Raw genomic sequence first — 17,757 nt, forward strand, 5'->3', positions numbered from 1 at the left:
AAATTTGAAAATTCACTTCAACAGGAGCTCTCTAGATTATGAGTGGCCCACCTTACTTTTGAATAAATTACCCAAATCCTGGGAAACGCTGAGAACAACAACAACAACAAGAAAACCCCACACACCAATAAAGAACCTTTCCCCACAACAATGGCCAAATCTGGTAGACGCACAATTCCAATTTGGTGGGCCGGGGTCCGATCCATTGTTTTCTACGAAAAAATACATATTAGAGTAGATGTCAAAATCATCTTTTTCTTTCTAGAAGGGCAGTTATTGGTTCCAGAAAGACCCTGCAGTTGGGGCTACGATGGAATACGACAAAGGCATGATACGATGGTGTTGGGCTAGAGATCCAAGGACATTGTTTCAACTCATCTGTCTTTCATCCTTGCAAGGATCTCAGAAGATAGAAACAAAAACACTTGCAAAGTGAGACTCAGTAAAACTTGATTACGAACTAGCATTTTGCTTCCAAACCCAAATGTGAAGGAAGCTCTGATAATAGGCTGGATTCCACAGATGGCTCATTTACCCAAGCCAAGTTAGCTTCAATGTTCTAGAACCAAAGCTTCCTAAAAGCCCACTTTGCATCTCTTTCCTAAGTTTACAAGTTACCACTTCACTAGGGCAGAAAGCCATCCTGTAGAGCAACGTTCACAGCAGCATTACTGACAACAGCCAAAAAGTGGAAACAACTCAAATGTACGTGACTGGATGAATAGATACACAACATGTGGTCTATACATACATGAAATATCGTGAAGCCTTAAAAAGGAATAAAATTGTGGGACGCCTGGGTGGCTCAGTCGGTTGAGCGACCAACTTCAGCCCAGGTCACGATCTCACGGTCTGTGAGTTCGAGACCCGCGTCGGGCTCTGTGCTGATGGCCCGGAGCCCGGAGTCTGCATCGGATTCTGTGTCTCCCTCTCTCTCTGCCCCTCCCCCACACATGCTCTGTCTCTCTCTGTCTCAGAAATACATAAACATTAAAAAAAAAAAAACTTTAAAAAAAGGAATAAAATTGTGCTACATGTGAAAATGTGGATGAACCTTGAAGATATCATCCGAAGTGAATAACCTGGACACAAAAAGACAAGTACTGTATGATTCCACCTATATGAGGTGCCTAGAATAGTCAAATCCAGAGACGTGGAAACATTTTGTAGGGAGGACCCATTCATCTAAGTGCAAACACTTTGGGGATGATGCAAGCACATTATCTCACGAAGTCAAGATAGTGAACAAATGGACAGTTACATTTGGGCAACACTGCTATGAATAAACCACACTTGACTCTCAATGTTGTTGTTGTTGCCTGTCGGCTTACCTTTCAGTCTTCTCATTTTGTTTCCAAAGCGCTTTCTCCCTTACCCTCTACTTTGTTTTATTTCCATTTTTTCTCCATCTCTAATCTTTCTTTCATTGGGCTCCCTTCTTCAATCATTTGTTTTTGCTGCTCTTTCTTTGATCTTCTCACCTGTACTTGCCCTTGTCTACTTCCATCTTCCCTTTCCCCCCTGGATGCGGAGCTCCTACCCCAGATGGGTTTTGTGGAAAGATTAAAGCCTCTACCTGGTCTCTCTTTTGCTTCCAGCCATACCCCTCAATAATAACAGTGATGCAGAGAGACTTGAGATAGGGTCCAGGCATCTCAAACTGGGTAGTCTAGAGGGTCTCCAAAGAGGAAAAATGGACACAGCCAATTTTCAGAGACGGGCAAGCTGTTAACAGCTGCAGTAAAGCAGGTTGAATCAGATGAGGGTTTTTTTTTCCCACACCAGAAATTAGAACTATGATTCAGCATGGGCCTCTGCAGGCACATTCGAGTATAATATCTTTGAGGGCAGAGCCATCCCACCCATCTTGCACATAGTTTGCAAATGAATGAAAGTCAAGGTTAACCAGATAGAACTTATAATGGGCGTGATCGCTTTTAACTGGTTCAGCTAATTTAATCATCCGCGGTCAAAATAAGATATTTTCTGGATAGACAGGACAGAGTTTCAGAGCATTGGCTCTGGAGCCCCACACGCTGGGTTTGCATCCTAGAACTATCCTCCCTAGCTGTATGGACATGGGAGAGTTGTTTGAGTTCTAAAATATTTCCATTTTTTAAAATATCAGGGCCTTTTAAATGTCAGGACATTTACTTCCCACCACCAACTCGATAAAATGTTCTGAGGGTTTATTTGACCTTGGATTGATGTGAGGGTCATAGCATTTGAGCAGTCTCAGAAGTGATATGAGGTCTGTTTCCAAGTCTCTGGGCTCTAAGGAAGGACAAGGCAAGACTTTCTTATCCATACAGTGTATAGACAATGTATCCTAGAAGTTCAGAAAGTATATGGTTACCTCCACACTGAGGGATCAGAGACGGTCTTCATGTGGCATTCCAAGGGCCTCTTGTAGGAATCCAAGGTCCAGACGTGTGATGCTGGGAGGGGGGGGGAAGTTCCATTTTGAGTGAAAGCATCAAAGTAAGGAAGTGGGTGTCATATACAGAAAACACGGCAGGCATGAAGACAACCCTGGAGAGCAATGTAGAAAAGGCAGGTGGGTGCCAGGTTAAAGACAGCTTGAATGACAGGCTGAAGAACCATTCCTCTGCATGTGTTTCCGGGGCACCATTAGATCTCCTTCCTTCTATTTTCCCTGAAGTGCAAGAGTAAGGTCTGCAGCCCCCTCCTGTCCCAGGAAACCCCCCGGCCTTCCATTTCCCAGCCCAGTAGACATCCCTCCATCCCTCCAACCACACCCTTCCAGCTTTGAGCAGCGAAGACTTGCCTCCCAGTCCATAGGCCAAAGAGAAACTCACACTGTCAGGACCCTTTCCTCAAAAAACAATGTCCAGACCCCCCATCTTTACTTTCACATCCACTGAATATCTCCATTTCTCTTTTAAAACACTTTTTTTAAGTTTATTTACTTATTATGAGAGAGACAGAGAAAGTGTGAGTAGGGGAGGGACAGAGAGAGAGGGAGAGAGAGAGAGAATTCCAAACAGGCTCTGTGCTGACAGCCCATTGCGGGACTTGAACTCGTGAAACCGTGAGAGCCGAAACCGAACTATCCAGGCGCCCCTGAATATCTCCATTTCTGAGATCCGTGACTGGCTGCTCCAGTTATCTATTCCTACTCAGCAAACTATTCCAGACTTTAAACAACAACTTATGTTGTTTTAAACACAACTTATGTGGCTTTAAACAACAACTTATTGTTATAGCTCATACTGGGTCAAGAATCCAGACAGGACACAGAGAGGAAGCTTATTATGGCTCTATAAAGTCTGGACCCTCAATTTGTACATCTAGTGGATACAATGGTGGGAGACCGGCTGAGTCGCTATCTTTCTGTTCTCTGTCTATGTCTCTCCTCTCACATGAACGCTCCACAAGCTAGCTTGGGCTTCCTCACAGCATGGTAGCCTCAGGGTAGTCAGATTTCTTAACTGATGTCTCGGGGCTTCAAAAGGAAGGAAGCAAAAAAAAATGTCAGTCCTCTTAAAGGCTACATCTGGAAGTGACAGAGCATCACTTCTGCCATATTCTATTAGTCAAAGCAATCACAGTTCAGCCAAGAGTCAGCAGACCTCACTTCTCCATGAAAGAACTGCCAGAGAATTTGTGGCCATTTTTCATCCAGCACGTTGGATTGACAGCAAGAATCTTCCCTGCGGAAAGCTTCCTATTGCTTTGCATGCCTCCTTTCATTCACCCTTTCTCTCATGTAGAACACACTTCCAAATGCCTTAAATATCCAGCCACCTGGATCAGACTTGACTTTCCATTTCCCCTCTGTTATGGGTTGAATTGTGTCCTCCAACAGATAGATGTTGAAGTGTTAACTCTTAATGCCTCAGAATGTAACTTTATTTAAAATTAGGTCTTTAGAGATGTTGAGTGTGGGTCCTAATCCAATGTTACTAGTGTCTTCATAAATGGGAAATTTGGACACAGAGGCAGACATGCCCAATGTAAACAGACAAAGGGAGAAGATACCCATTCTACAAACCAAGGAATGTCTGCGGTGACCAGAAGCTAGGAGAAAAACTTGGGACAGATCCTTTCCTAGAGCCTTCAAAGGGATCATTGCCCTGCCAATACCTTGATTTCAGACTTCTGGATTCCAGAACTGTGAGCCAATACATTTCTTTTATTCTGAACAACCTAGTTTGTGACACTTTACAATGGCAGCCCTAGAAAACTAATTCCCTCTAACATGAAAAATACAGACTCCAACATGTCTAGGGACATCTGTATAGTCGGGCAAGTTTCCTTTGCAATGGCCAAGCCCATCCCAAGAATCTACCCCCTACCTTTTCCTCCCATCGCCTTCAGCACCCCTTCCAACTGAACCTGGAGGACGTTAAAGAGACATGCAATATCTCCAGCACACATTAGCCCACTTAATTCCCATAACTACCCTATAAATCAGTGTGTCTCAATCTGCCAAGTTGCCATGACAAAACACTGCACTGGCCGGGTAGCTTTTAAACAACAGAGATTTAGGGGTGCCTGGGTGGCTTGGTTGGTTAAGCGTCTGACTTTGGCTCAGGTCATGATCTCACAGTTCACGAGTTCAAGCCCCACATCAGGCTCTGCGCTGCCAGCTCAGAACCTGGAGCCTGCTTCGGACTCTGTGACTCTCTCTCTCTCTCTCTGCCCCTCCCCTGCTCATGTTCTGTCTCTCTCTGTCTCTCAAAAAATAAGCTTAAAAAAATTAAAAAAAAATAAAAAATAAACAACAGAGATTTATACCTCACCGTTCTGAGACTGGGAAGTCCAAGATCAAGGCTCCAGCATGGTCACATTCTGATGAGACCTTTCTTTCTATTTCATAGCAAACTCCTTTTTCCTGTGTCTTCACAGGGAAGGGGCTAGGGATCTCTTTTGGGTCTCTTTTATAAGGCACTACTCTTGGGGCACCAGACTGACTCAGTCAGTAGAACATGCAGCTCCTGATCTCAGGGTTGTAAGTTTGAGCCCCGCATCGGGTGCAGAGATTACTTAAAAATAAAATCTTTCTAAGGCACTACTCTCCTTCATGAGGGCTCCACTCTCATGAACTATGCACCTCCCAAAGACCCCACCTCCTAATACCATCAACGTGGGCAGCAGGATTTCAATGTATGAATTTTGGGGAGCCACATTCAGGCTATAGTAGTCAGGTATTGTTGCTTCCATTTTACAGAAAAGGAAGTTGAGTTCCAGAGGTCATGGAATCTATCCAAGATCATGCAGTTATGAGCTACTGGGCAGATGACATTGACTTCCACTGTGCAGCTTGCACGATGATCGCATGGCAGCCTCCCTCTGCAACTGGACTATTTTTAAGTGGGAAAATGGGTTTGTTGCTGTTGTTTGTGTTTGTTTTTGTTTTTGTTTTAGAGAGAGAGAGAGCACACCAGTGGAGTTGAGGGGCAGAGGGAGAGAGGGAATCTTAAGCAGGCTCCATACTCAGCCCAGAGCCCAGTGCAGGGCTTCACCCTACAACCCTGGGATCATCAACTGAGCTGAAATTAAAAGTCGGATGCTCAACTTACTGAGCCACCCAGGTGCCCCAGTGGGAAGGTGTTTTGAGTGTAGAACTTAATATTTATCTCACTCAGTGCGTTTCTTTTTCCAAAAGCAGCCCATGGGTCTAAGATATTATAATCATTCTTTTTCCTAGATATATTGTCATTAACAAAACTAAAGGTTTCTAATAAAATTAAATTACAATTGTCGCTTCAAAAGTTATACGGGCCGGGGGCGCCTGGGTGGCTCAGTCTGTTAAGCGCCAACTTCGGCTCAAGTCATGATCTCGCAGTTCGTGAGTTCCAAACCCACATCGGGCTCTGTGCTGAAAGCTCAGAGCCTGGAGCCTGTTTTGGATTCTGTGTCTCCCTCTCTCTCTGCTCCTTCCCCGTTCATGCTCTGTCTCCGTCCATCTGTCTATCAAAAATAAACATTAAAGAAAAAAGTGATGCATGCCAATTAAGGACACTTTAGACATTCCATGGAAATCAAAGTAAGAAACTTTTAGCAGACATTTCTTGAACAACTATAAGGTAGTAAGTGCTTCAGGGGTACAGGGTTGAGCAACACACGGTGACCACTTGTCCTCAGGTAATCAAAGAAAATAATAAACACACACAAAGATACGTGATCTCCTATCTCAGGAGAAATGTGACCTCACTTCTACACAGGTGGCTTCTTCAACTCATCACAGCAGCTTCGCTCCGATGTCGGCACAGTCTTGTTTCTAAAATATTTCCATACCATCCCTCCACGTTTTTCTTCGTCCTTTGAGATCAGATTTCTAACTTTAGGCTCCGTGAGTTTTACAGGCGCCTGCCCTTCCTTCCCTTCTTCCTACTTCCAAAGACAAAGCCTCCGTTTGTCACGCTTGCCTCCAACTCCTTCCCAGGTGCAAAAGGCTTGTCCTGCTCCTTAAAATGCCGTCTTCCATTCACCGTGGTACAGAACAAAATTTGAACTAATGCTTCATCCTTTTGGCTTAAGCCCAAATCGCAATCTTCTGTGTACATATGTGTGTGTCCGTGCGTGAGCCTGGATGCCCACGTACATGCCTATATGTCTTAGCTCTATTCTCTGAGAGGCTCTAGAAACACGGACACATCAGGAACAACGAATATGTCTAGTGCCATATCTTGTTTTCTAAATACCATTCTCCATTCGACGGAACCCGGGTTCCTTGGAGAAATGTGTGATTCCAGGGTTGCGGCATAGAAAGCAGAAGATGATCCTGAAATATCTTGTTATGCTGGAAAATAAGGAAGTGCTCGAAGAATAGAGGGGACTTCACAGAACCCAGCTTGGAGGAGCTCCCACTGGTAAAATCTTGGATAATTTGAGATTAAAATAAATAACTACAGTAATAGATTCTCATCCAACGAATATAATAAAGTCTTAGGAATGTATACTGTTATCAATAAACAGGGGGAAAGGGGAAAGCTTTCCCTGAGAGTAGAATGTCAACCAATAAATGTGGAAGGCATAATGGAGTTAGAAAATCATCAACAGATGCTAAATCTCATGAGTAGAAATTGGATGAAGAACATATTTACATTGTTTCACAGAATCTCCCCACAGCACTTATTAATTACCATGGGAAAATAATAATTACATGATGGAGAAGCCCAGCAGACACCCTTTTAAACAAAGGGATCAAATTTAACATCACCGATATTATGACAAAATAACGCTGTGTGCCTCCTGCTATGATGCACTGGGAAAGCGCAACCTCACTTCTGTGGTGGTCCTTTCAGAGGATCTGCTCACGTGGCAACACCAGCCGGAGCCAAGCCGAGGGACATTCTACAAAATAGTTTGTACTCTGCAAAAATGCTAAGGCCAAAAGAGACAAGGAAATGCTGACAGATTGTTCCAGTTTAAGGGAGGTTGGGGTTACATGACAACCAAAGGCAATGCATGATCCTGAATCGAATTCTGGATCAGCAGAGACAAAATAGCTCTAAAGCACATCGGGACAATGGTGAAATCTGAATGCGGAGCAGGGATTAGACAATAACATTGTGTCGGCATTAAATTTCCCGATTCTGATCGCTGTGCAGTGGATATGTAAGAATGTGTCTGTGTTCTTAGGAAATGCACGCTGAAGTATTTGGAAAAGGGGTTGATGTCAGCAACTTACTCTCAAATGTTTCCCCCCAAAATTAACAAATAAGCTAGAGAGAGAGAGAGGAGGAGGAGGAGGAGGAGGAAGAGAAGGAGGAAGATGAGGGGGAGAAGGAGGAGAAGGAAGAGAAGGAAGAGGAGGAGGGGGAGGAGGAGGGGGAGAAAGAGAAGGGGGAGGAGGAGGAGGAAGAAGAGAAGGAAGAGAAAGAGGAGGAAGAGGAGGAGGAGGAGGGGGAGGAGGAGGAAGAGAAGGAAGAGGAGGGGGAGAAAGAAGAGAGGGAGGAGGAGGAGGGGAGAAGGAGAAGAAGAAAGCAAATGAGGCAGAACGTAAACAATCGGTGACTCCAAGCATAGGGCTGTATTGTTGCAACTTTTCTGTACATCTGAAATTATCAACATATCGAAACACAAAAGCAAATCATCACTTTTTTTAAGGCACGCTTTTTGGCAAAGCCACCACGGGCGGCTTATTCGCCATATATTCCCCAGTGTGGGTGAGGCTGTAAGTTCCGCAGCTGAGAAGGAGTTCTGATAAACTGCGCAGGGGCGAGAAGGCTTGAGGACGCCGGCTGTCCTGGAGGAAAAAGGAAGACCACTGTGGAAAAAAAAAGGATGTGTAGAACACAAATGAGATGCTGGGGGTGGCCGGGCTTCCTGTTGCCATTACGCCGTTATTCCCGTCTTACGCACCTCCCCGTCCTTGCGCCCAAAGCAGATGGCATCGCTCAGAGCAAGAATATGGGATCAGCTCTACACATGTTGTTTTGAGCGAGAGGACTCTTATTTCTGCCCAGTGCTTATGTCTCTTTCCCCGCCCCCCCTCCCCATCTTTCTCGGCTCCAAAAATTATGCTTAGGTGTAGGCATCCTCCTATTTTACCTTATTACCTCCAAGAAAGCCAGAGCATGACTGCTGAAAATATTTATCCCCACACCTGCTAATAATATATAGATGGGGGCACGCTGCCGTTTTCAATGATCTGGCTGAACAATACAAATAGCTTACACTCTTGGACGCCGGGGTTTCATTTTCATTAACTTACCAATCCTCGCGACGATCCTGTGTGGGAGGTTCTGTCATTATCCCCATTTCACAGACGAGAAAGCTGAGACCTGGGGGAAGTTGCTACCACGATGGCGGAACTGGGCCATCAGCTCGAGGGTCAGCACGCCTAGCCACGACAACACCGGGCCTTTATTCAGTGCCTTGGATCACCGGTGCGGTCGGAGGACTGAACTTCATCACTGGCAGCTCAGAAATCGGACTCAACAACCTCCTGAAAGTGGGTTTGTCTCTCCGAGACAGTTTCTCATCAACCCTTAAAATGCTTTTGGATATCAGAATCATAGGAATGGGGATTATTCCGCCTCCCTGACCAGCGTATTCTCTTCCTGTAGGCAGCCCTCCATGGGAGGCCGGACCATAGCCAAAGCATAATATAGACTCCAGACAAAGGGCGTTGATGAGTCCGGGGTTGCATGGTATTGGGCCAAGTTTGTCTGAAATTCATGCATCCCTCAGACTAAAGACACCTTCTCCACCAAAGAAATTGCTCAACTGTCTTTAATCAGGTCGTCTCTCTTATGGAGAAGGACGCTATAAATGCTGATGCAAGCTTTTCCCCGGTAAAACCAGGACTGATTTTGAGAACACCAGAACCCACTCGATGCTCGTCATCCAGAGTTGGTGTCTACCATGAGTACCTCTGTGTGTTAATCCACAATTAGTCTGCATCTTGGATCACCGTCTTGTGCTGAGATGCTAAGTAAAATGCTATAGCATTCAGAATTCAGTTGCATTACAGTTTATGAAGCTTTCCTGCATCCCTGGACAAGTTACACCTTTTCTTGTCCCCAAACCTTAGTTTATGCCATTCCTTCTCCCTACGTCCATCATCTTCTTTCTTATCAAGATCCCTCCCCTGTTCTCCTGTGGTTAGTTTTTATTTTTTTAATGTTTTAATTTTTTAAAATTTACATTCAAATTACTTAGCATATAGTGAAACCATGATTTCAGGAGTAGATTCCTTAGTGCCCCTTACCCATTTAGCCCGTCCCCCCTCCCACAACCCCTCCCGTAACCCTCAGTTTGTTCTCCATATTTATGAGTCTCTTCTGTTTTGTCCCCCTCCCTGTTTTCATATTATTTTTGTGTCCCTTCCCTTATGTTCATCTGTTTTGTCTCTTAGAGTCCTCATATGAGTGAAGTCATATGATTTTTGTCTTTCTCTGACTAATTTCACTTAGCATAATACCGTCCAGTTCCATCCACGTAGTTGCAGATGGCAAGATTTCATTCTTTTTGATTCCCGAGTAATACTCCATTGTATATATATATATATATATATATATATATATATATATATAGTGGTTAGTTTTTATGTCACTATTTTACAAACAGTTATAAGAGAATATTGTGAAAAACTATATGCCAACCAATTGGATGACCTAGAAGAAATGAATAAGTTCCTAGAAGCAGATAAATTACCAACACTGAAGCAGGAATAAATAGAAAACTTGAACAGACCCAGAACCAGCAAAGCAATTGAATTCGTTTCTCTGTCAGTATTCTGATGTACATGATTTCCAACTCTTGTCCATCCCTCCGATACACACACAAACGAAAATTCTAGTGATCATTTTATTCTGCCTTATCCTGGACTTTCTTCTTTGAATCCCTAGCCCAGCTCATACAACCCAGGCTGGTCTATGTTGGCCCTGCATGTAGAATCTGGACAGAAGCAAATTTGTAGTGTAGCTTTGACACGAGTAAGCTCTTGTTTCTATGATTGCATCACAAATTTAACATTTCTGGCCCAAGTCTCAAAAACCCATTGACCATAAGCAGAGTCCAATAGATATTTATACAGTGCCTGCTACTTACCAGAAAACGGGGCTCCATTTTGGAGGGACAGTGATAAAAGATAATCAAGGTCCCCGACCTCACATAACTTACAATCTAGCAAGAAACCCATATAAGGAAACAAGCAGTCACACGAACCGAGGGGCATCAGATATGTAAGAGGAGTTCGCACTACAGGGTCCTAACCTGGTTTGTATTTGCGGCAAGGTAGAGAGAATATCCACAAAAAGCAGGCATTAGATACCCAAGGAGATGGAGAAAAGGGGTTCCGGTGAGAAAGGGTGGGGGTGCAAGAGGGATGGACATGTTAAAGGACGTGAATGAAGTTGTTCAAGGACAGAGAGTGAGGAGGCAGGGGTGGCTGAAAGATACTGATGAGAGATAAGGGACACCAGCAGCCATTTTAGGGCTTTGGTTTGGACTTTGCCCTTAAAAGTAGCCAGAAGTCTTTGATAGCTTGTGTTCTGTTGTTAGAAAAGTCACTCTGGCTGCCACCTGATGAAGAGCCTGAAGAGGGGCCAGGGAGGATGTGTGACCTTGGACAGCTTATGCATCCTCTGTGGGTCTCAGTTTCTTCACCGGCGAAACGTGGTGATGAACAGTCGCTTCCTCATAGGGCTGTGATGAAGGTGAAATAGGTTAATATATGTACAACGTCCTGGAATTACCTGGCCACATATTTGCCTTTCAATAAGCATTAGCTATAATCATTAAGGCATTTATGCCCATGCTTCCAGAAAAGAACACATAGGAGAGTGCATCATAGATTTTTTCCATTTTTTAAATGTTTGCTTATTTTTGAGAGAAAGAGAGACAAAGTATGAGTAGGGGAGGGGCAGAGAGAGAGGGAGACACAGAATCCGAAGCAGGCTCCTGGCTCTGAGCCATCAGCACAGAGCCCGACACAGGGCTCGAACTCACGGACTGTGAGATCATGACCCAAGCTGAAGTCGAACACTTAACCGACTGAGCCACCCAGGTGCCCCAGAGCGTGCATCATGTTTTATGTTGGGAACTTCAGTTTTTCTTTTATTTCTGTTGTTAAATACTGAGTTTTTACCCTTTCGCTACAAACCAAGATGATTTTAGGACATGAATTATGTGGTACAATTCTGTAAGCATGGTCTTGACAATATTTCCGAGAGTCAACTTCTATGAACAGTAGAAATGAGGCCAGCGTGAAGGGCATTCATTTTCGACTGACAGACTCTTAGCTTCTGTGATGTGTGTGGACCATACTAAGACTAATGGTACAGCAAGGTGGGAGGGTCTCTCCAAATTTAGAGCCCATCAGACCAAGGGGCTGATCCACTTGTCTTAAACTTGTTGGGCAGCACAAAAAGTCAGATAAACTCCCAGAGCATCAACAACACAGAGGCAAATCAGCGGTCCCAAAGTGTGTATCGAGTGGGGCTCAACAAAGAATACATACCCTTCGCTGACAATATGGCAACTCGAACCAGTATTCAACATTTTCCTTCTCAAATTGGAAACACAACCTCGAGAGTTTGTTTTGTTTTTATAGCTCTCTATACCTGGTCTTCTGAAGTCATATTTATTTATCATTTACTTGCAAGTATAAAAGATTAAGTCGGGATATTTTGCTCTAATGTTGCCAGTAGTTTCTACAGTGCACAAAATGGAAAGAAGCCCTCTGCTTGGCCTGAATGGTTATGATTCATCCTTCTCCACCACCTACCTCGTAAGACAAGGCGGACGTAGGTCTGTAAAAAAAATATATTTAAGCATCTTGGTCTCTATAAAGTAAATATTTTCACATGGGACATATCCCCAAACAGTACTCACTCTTTTGCTTTGTCTCCAATAGTAATTGACTTTTTAAAAACTTTTTTATTGTGAAATAAAACAGGGATACAAAAAATCCCACCACACAATGGAGTTAGGTCTTTGAAATCATCACCCAGGTCAAGAAAGAAAACTTTGCTAGCCATTCTAGAAACTTCTCAGTTCCCCGCCTTCAATCCCAACCCCTTCCTTCACCACAAAACAACCACTATCCTGATTTGCCTCTCTTTACAGTCTTCTCACCCAACGGTGCATTTCTACGTATTTTGGTTTAATCTTACCCATTAAAAAATGCAGCCTTAATTAACAATTTCCTTTTCCATCTCGTTCTTTTTTTTATTTACCTGTTGAAGAACTGGGACCATTTGACCTACAGAATTTCCCACAGTTTGAATTTTTTTAATGTTTATTTATTGGGGGGCGGGGCAGAGAGAGGGAGGCACAGAATCTCAAGCAGGCTCCAGGCTCTGAGCTGTCAGGCCAGAACCCCACACAGGTCTCGAACCCACCGTGAGATCGTGACCTGAGCCGAAGTCGGTCGCTCAACCGATTAAGCCACCCAGGCTCCTGTCCTGGTTTGAATTTTGTTAATTGCATGTGCAGTGGTAATGACGTACAGCATATTCCTCTGTCCCTTGTACTTCAGGCGAATTGGCAGCTGGATCCACAGGCTCAATCAGAATTCTAGCCAATCATTTTGGCAAGGGGGTGCTCTGTTCTTTCATTCGTAAGATTTCATAACATCTGATGGTCTCTCCCATTATGATATTATCAAGTGTCGACGTTTAATGCCTGGATCCACTAATTCACTGGAGGCTGTAAAATGGTGATTTTCTAATTCTATTGTTTCCTATTTTTATTAGTTCAAATACTTTTATAAGAGACATTACTTCTCATTTATAACTGTGACTCAGTAAGAGAGTTCACGTAGGAAAAGCAGGATAAGTGCCTGATTATTTTCTCTTTATTATCCTCTGGTAGTGACCAATTAATTTTTTTAAATGTTAAGAACAAATGGATTTCAATGTACTTAATGGATTGCAATTGCAATTATTATCCATTTTGAAGCTCGAATTGTCCAGCCTTTGGCCAGCAGGAGCCTCTTTGAAGTTGGTTCCTAAGCCTTGTGTAATGGCTCTCATTTGTTCAACCTGGATTCTCCTTTACTTTCACGATCCTGGTTTGGCTCATCTACCAAACTGTTCTGTAGCTCACACTGGTTTGTGTTAAGCTCTTTACTTGCTAATTTAAGCACCTTTCTTCATTTGTTTAAAACAGTGGTTCTGAAGTGTGGTGTCCAGACCAGCACCATCAACATCACCTGGGAACTTGTTAGAAATGCAGATTTTCAGATCCCACCAGAGGCTACCGAATTACATATTCTGGGAGAGCAGCCAAGGAATACTTGTTTTTTTTTTCAAAAAAGAAAAAAAAAACCTTCAGGGGCGCCTGGGTGGCTCAGTCAGTTAAGCTCCCAACTTCGGCTCAGGTCATGATCTCACCGTTGGTGGGTTGGAGCCCTGCATTGGGCTCTGGGCTGACAGCTCAGAGCCTGGAGCCTGCTTCAGATTCGGTGTCTCCCTCTCTCTCCACCCCTCCTCCACTCGTGCTCTGTCTCTGTCTCTCGAAAAAATGAATACACGTTGAAAAAAAATTTTTAAACCCTCCAGGTAATTTTGATGAACCCTAAAATTTGAGAACCATGGCTTAATGACAAGTGCTATGGAGACCTCCTTGAATGCATTGCTGTAGCTCTAGCCATCACAAAGATCTGTTAATGTTGGAATTGGTTTTCCTTCCATATATTCTGTCAAATGCCTGTTACGGTTGACAGGTGCTCCAGGAATGGTATCTCTGTTAATGGGGCCACAGCTTCTGTTTTATTTTACCTGAGAGCTGGGAAGCCTGTTCTTTGCTGCTAACGTGAGCATGATAATGTCCCACTTGGTAGTTTCTAGGCAGAGTCGCTAGGATTCAATATGCATTTGTTGTGTATTTGCTGAGACCTAGATGTGATGCTAAGGGAAAGGGACGCCACATAGGCTAAGACACAGCCCTTGCCCTTGAAGAGTTAAAAGAAAGATGTTTGGGGGCCTAGTGTAAGGATCCTCATGAAAGCAATTTCCACCAAGGCAGAAGCTTCGCTATGGCTCACTTCAGTCAATGCAGCTCAAGGCCGCATTTGGCCTTGCCGAGGTCTCTTGATAGAGCCAAATCCATTTTGACCGGGAGCTCGTGCACCCTATACTATCCTCACCCAGCCACGGACAGTGACCAACCTTATGACCCGACCTATTAACTTATGATCAGAGAGAAGCAAAACCAGAGGTTTAGATCAGATTCTTATGAATGGAGCGAGATTCCAATGAACCTAGCTTTCAGCCTTGGATGGAAAAAAGTGGATCCATCCTTAACATTTGTGGGATTTGGGACAAAAGGACCAGTGAGGTCCTAGGCCTGTGGCCAGTCCTTCTCTTCTCATCTCTAATACAACTATACACTGTGAGGGACCATGCACACACCTATGTAGACACAAGACATTCTAGATTCCATGTCTTACCTCCATCTATAGCACTACTCTCAGGAGAAACACCCCTGTGGTTTATCTGTCTTCAGGAAGAAAGAGCCAGGGAAGAGGACTACATAGGTTCTAGAAGCCAGCTTGGGGTCATCTGGGCAAGGAATCTCAGGGTCCTAGCTACCCAGAGCCTCATATAAAAGAAGGATCAAGCCTCTGAATGGGCACATCTCCTTGGATTCATGGACTTGTCATCACATAGACAGAGGCTGGGCTAGAGAAGGGTCAAAGCAGGTCTTTCTATGGAGCAGGGTGGAAGTTACCTATGTCTAAGAGTGCTACTGGAGGAAGATAGTGGAGGTAAAGTGTGCTCATAAGTCCTTGGTTCACTGAGAGAGCATACTCTCAGAGCCTTTTGGGTCAGCTGCTAGTCCTGATCTTGGCCAGTTTGCCTGATAAAGATTGTCATTGAAGATGTCAGCAAAGTTACTAGCTCTGGCTCACAGCTGGACTTCAGAAAAAAGAGTTACACATATTAAAATCAGAAATGAAAAAGGTGACATTACAACCGACACCACAGAAATACGAAGGATCAGAAGAGACTACTATGAATAATTACATGTCAACTAATCGGATAACCTGGGAGACATAGATAAATTCCTAGAAACATATAATTTACCAAGACTGAATCATGAAGAAATAGACCAATAATGAGTAAGGAGATTGAATCAGTAATCAAAAACCTCCCAATAAAGTAAAACCCACACCAAGTGGCTTTGCTGGTAAATTCTACCAACCATTTAAAGAAGGATTAATATGAATCCTTCTCAAACTCTTCCTAAAAAATTGAAAAGTAAGAAACACTCTAAAGCCAGCATTACCCTGATAGCCAAACAAGAAAAGAACACTACAAGAAAGGAAAATTACAGGCCAGCAGTATCTTTCATGAGTATAGGTGCAAAAGTCCTCAACAAATATATTAGCAAAGTGAATTCAACAGCACATTAAAAGAATTATACACCACAATCGAGTGAAATTTATCCCTGGGATGCAAAAATGTCTCAACATCTGTAAATCATTCAATATGACATATCGCATTCACAGAATGAAGGATAAAAATCATATGATTATTTCAATAGATGCAGAAAAAGCGTTTGATAAAATGCAATCTCCTTTCATAATAAAAGCTCTCAGCAAACTAGGTACAGAAGGAATGATGTACCTCAACATAATAAAGGCCATATATGACAAGACCACAGTTAACATCATACTCACTAGTGAAAAACTGAAAGCTTTTCCTGTAAGATCAGGAACAAGACAAGGATGCCCACTGTGTTGCTATTCAACACAGTACTGGAAATCATAGAGCAAATAAGCTAGAAAAAGAAATAAATGGCATCCAAATCAGAAAGGAAGAAGTCAAATTGTATCCATTGATGGATGAATGGATAAAGAAGATATATCTATATCTATCTATCGATATCTATCTATCCACACACTAGAATATTTAATTACACCAGCCCAGTTTAAGCCTGACTCAGAGGGAAACTTTTATAAAGGTCTTTTAGGTTCTGATATTAATAATGTCTCTTTTCAACCTATATATAGAGATCAGGAGGACAGGTTTTCTGCTACTATCAAGTTTAGTGTTCTTGCCATCATTTGATATCCCAAATGGATCTCAGGGCCACATGCCTTTGTGTGTGTGTGTGTGTGTGTGTCCTAATTACTAGATTGTGTAACATATGTTCTCTTTCTTCTTTTCCCATCTATGCTCATGTTCATTGGGTTGCTAGAAGCTGTAATTGCCCCCAAGCAAATTTTCCCAGGCCTAACAGCAGCTGGCGACCGCTAAGTGGTTAGCTGAGAGTGAAACCAACCACAGGAAGTTATCATACTAAAGTTACGCCCTTCTCGACTCTCGGGCCTCAAGGAGATAATGGCGGAGATTGGGAGCAGGGCAGAACTCCAAATTGTCTATCTGAATTCACTCCAAATCTATTCGATTATAAGCATGTTATAATTAATATTATTGGGCCTCTGAATCATCAGGACCCTGACACCATAACATAGCAAGATTACTCTGTGCTCTTCACCTCTAATTTAAAAACGCTTGTTTATTGTACCCCAAACCTCTTAGTAATGGTTGCAAACCAATCTTGGAAAGGCAGCCCATCTTGCTGTCTCTATACTTCTTCACTTGCTTGCTCTCACCCCAATCCCAGGACCACTCCTCTCCCCGCCCCAAAGAGCAACATTTCTTCTCATCCTAAACCCCACCCACGATCATCTTTGGAATGCTTATATGGGGTGTTCTTTAGCATTCTGGAACCTTTCTGGGTATTAAGTCTTTGCAAAAAAGATCAGATTCTTATAGAGTATGAAATGTGAATATGTGGAAAGATTTTTTTTCTCAAGTACATTTTGGCTCAAAGAGGAAAAGGATGCTTGTTAAAATGCTTGCTTACCTATAATAATTAATTTTTTTTCTAACAATATAAACTTGGCCCTTCTTCGTTTATTAATAGATTTTAGAGCAGTGTCCTCTCTCCCTCTCTTACCTGCTCTCTTTCCCCCTTCCTAAATGTTATATATTAATTATATTTTCCAGACCTGTTTGCCTCAGAAGTAGATTAGTGGAATTCTTCATCTGTTACATTATTCTCGTTCCGGAAGGGAAATCATCAGGACATCTATGTCAACAGCCATCTTGGAGAAAGACAAGATACTGAAGACGTTAAATTGAATTATACTGTGGTTCTAAGTTCAACTGTCTGAGACCTGACTTCCTCGACAGCTCTGATTCAGGCCTCCCAAAATGTCGCACACTATGACTCATGCTTCCTTCTGGAAATGACGACACTTCCTCACCACCCTGATCTAAGCTGCCTGCTTTTGGTTGTCTGTGCTCCCAGGAAGGGATTTAG

General features: G+C 43.1%; 1 long non-coding RNA gene across 1 annotated transcript in view; it reads left to right on the forward strand.

Moving 5' to 3' along the window:
• Window positions 1-17,524, forward strand: part of LOC124509472 (uncharacterized) — a 41,240-nt gene extending 23,716 nt beyond the window's left edge. The window contains exon 3 of the long non-coding RNA XR_006961457.1: window positions 17,442-17,524. This is a non-coding gene — a long non-coding RNA (uncharacterized LOC124509472). The remainder of the gene's footprint in view (window positions 1-17,441) is intronic.
• Window positions 17,525-17,757: the final 233 nt, after the last annotated feature.

The sequence above is a fragment of the Lynx rufus genome, unplaced genomic scaffold (genome assembly GCF_022079265.1).
Source record: "Lynx rufus isolate CCGP_SWC_20201006 ecotype Redwood Valley unplaced genomic scaffold, mLynRuf1.p SCAF_14, whole genome shotgun sequence".
Taxonomy (NCBI): domain Eukaryota; kingdom Metazoa; phylum Chordata; class Mammalia; order Carnivora; family Felidae; genus Lynx; species Lynx rufus.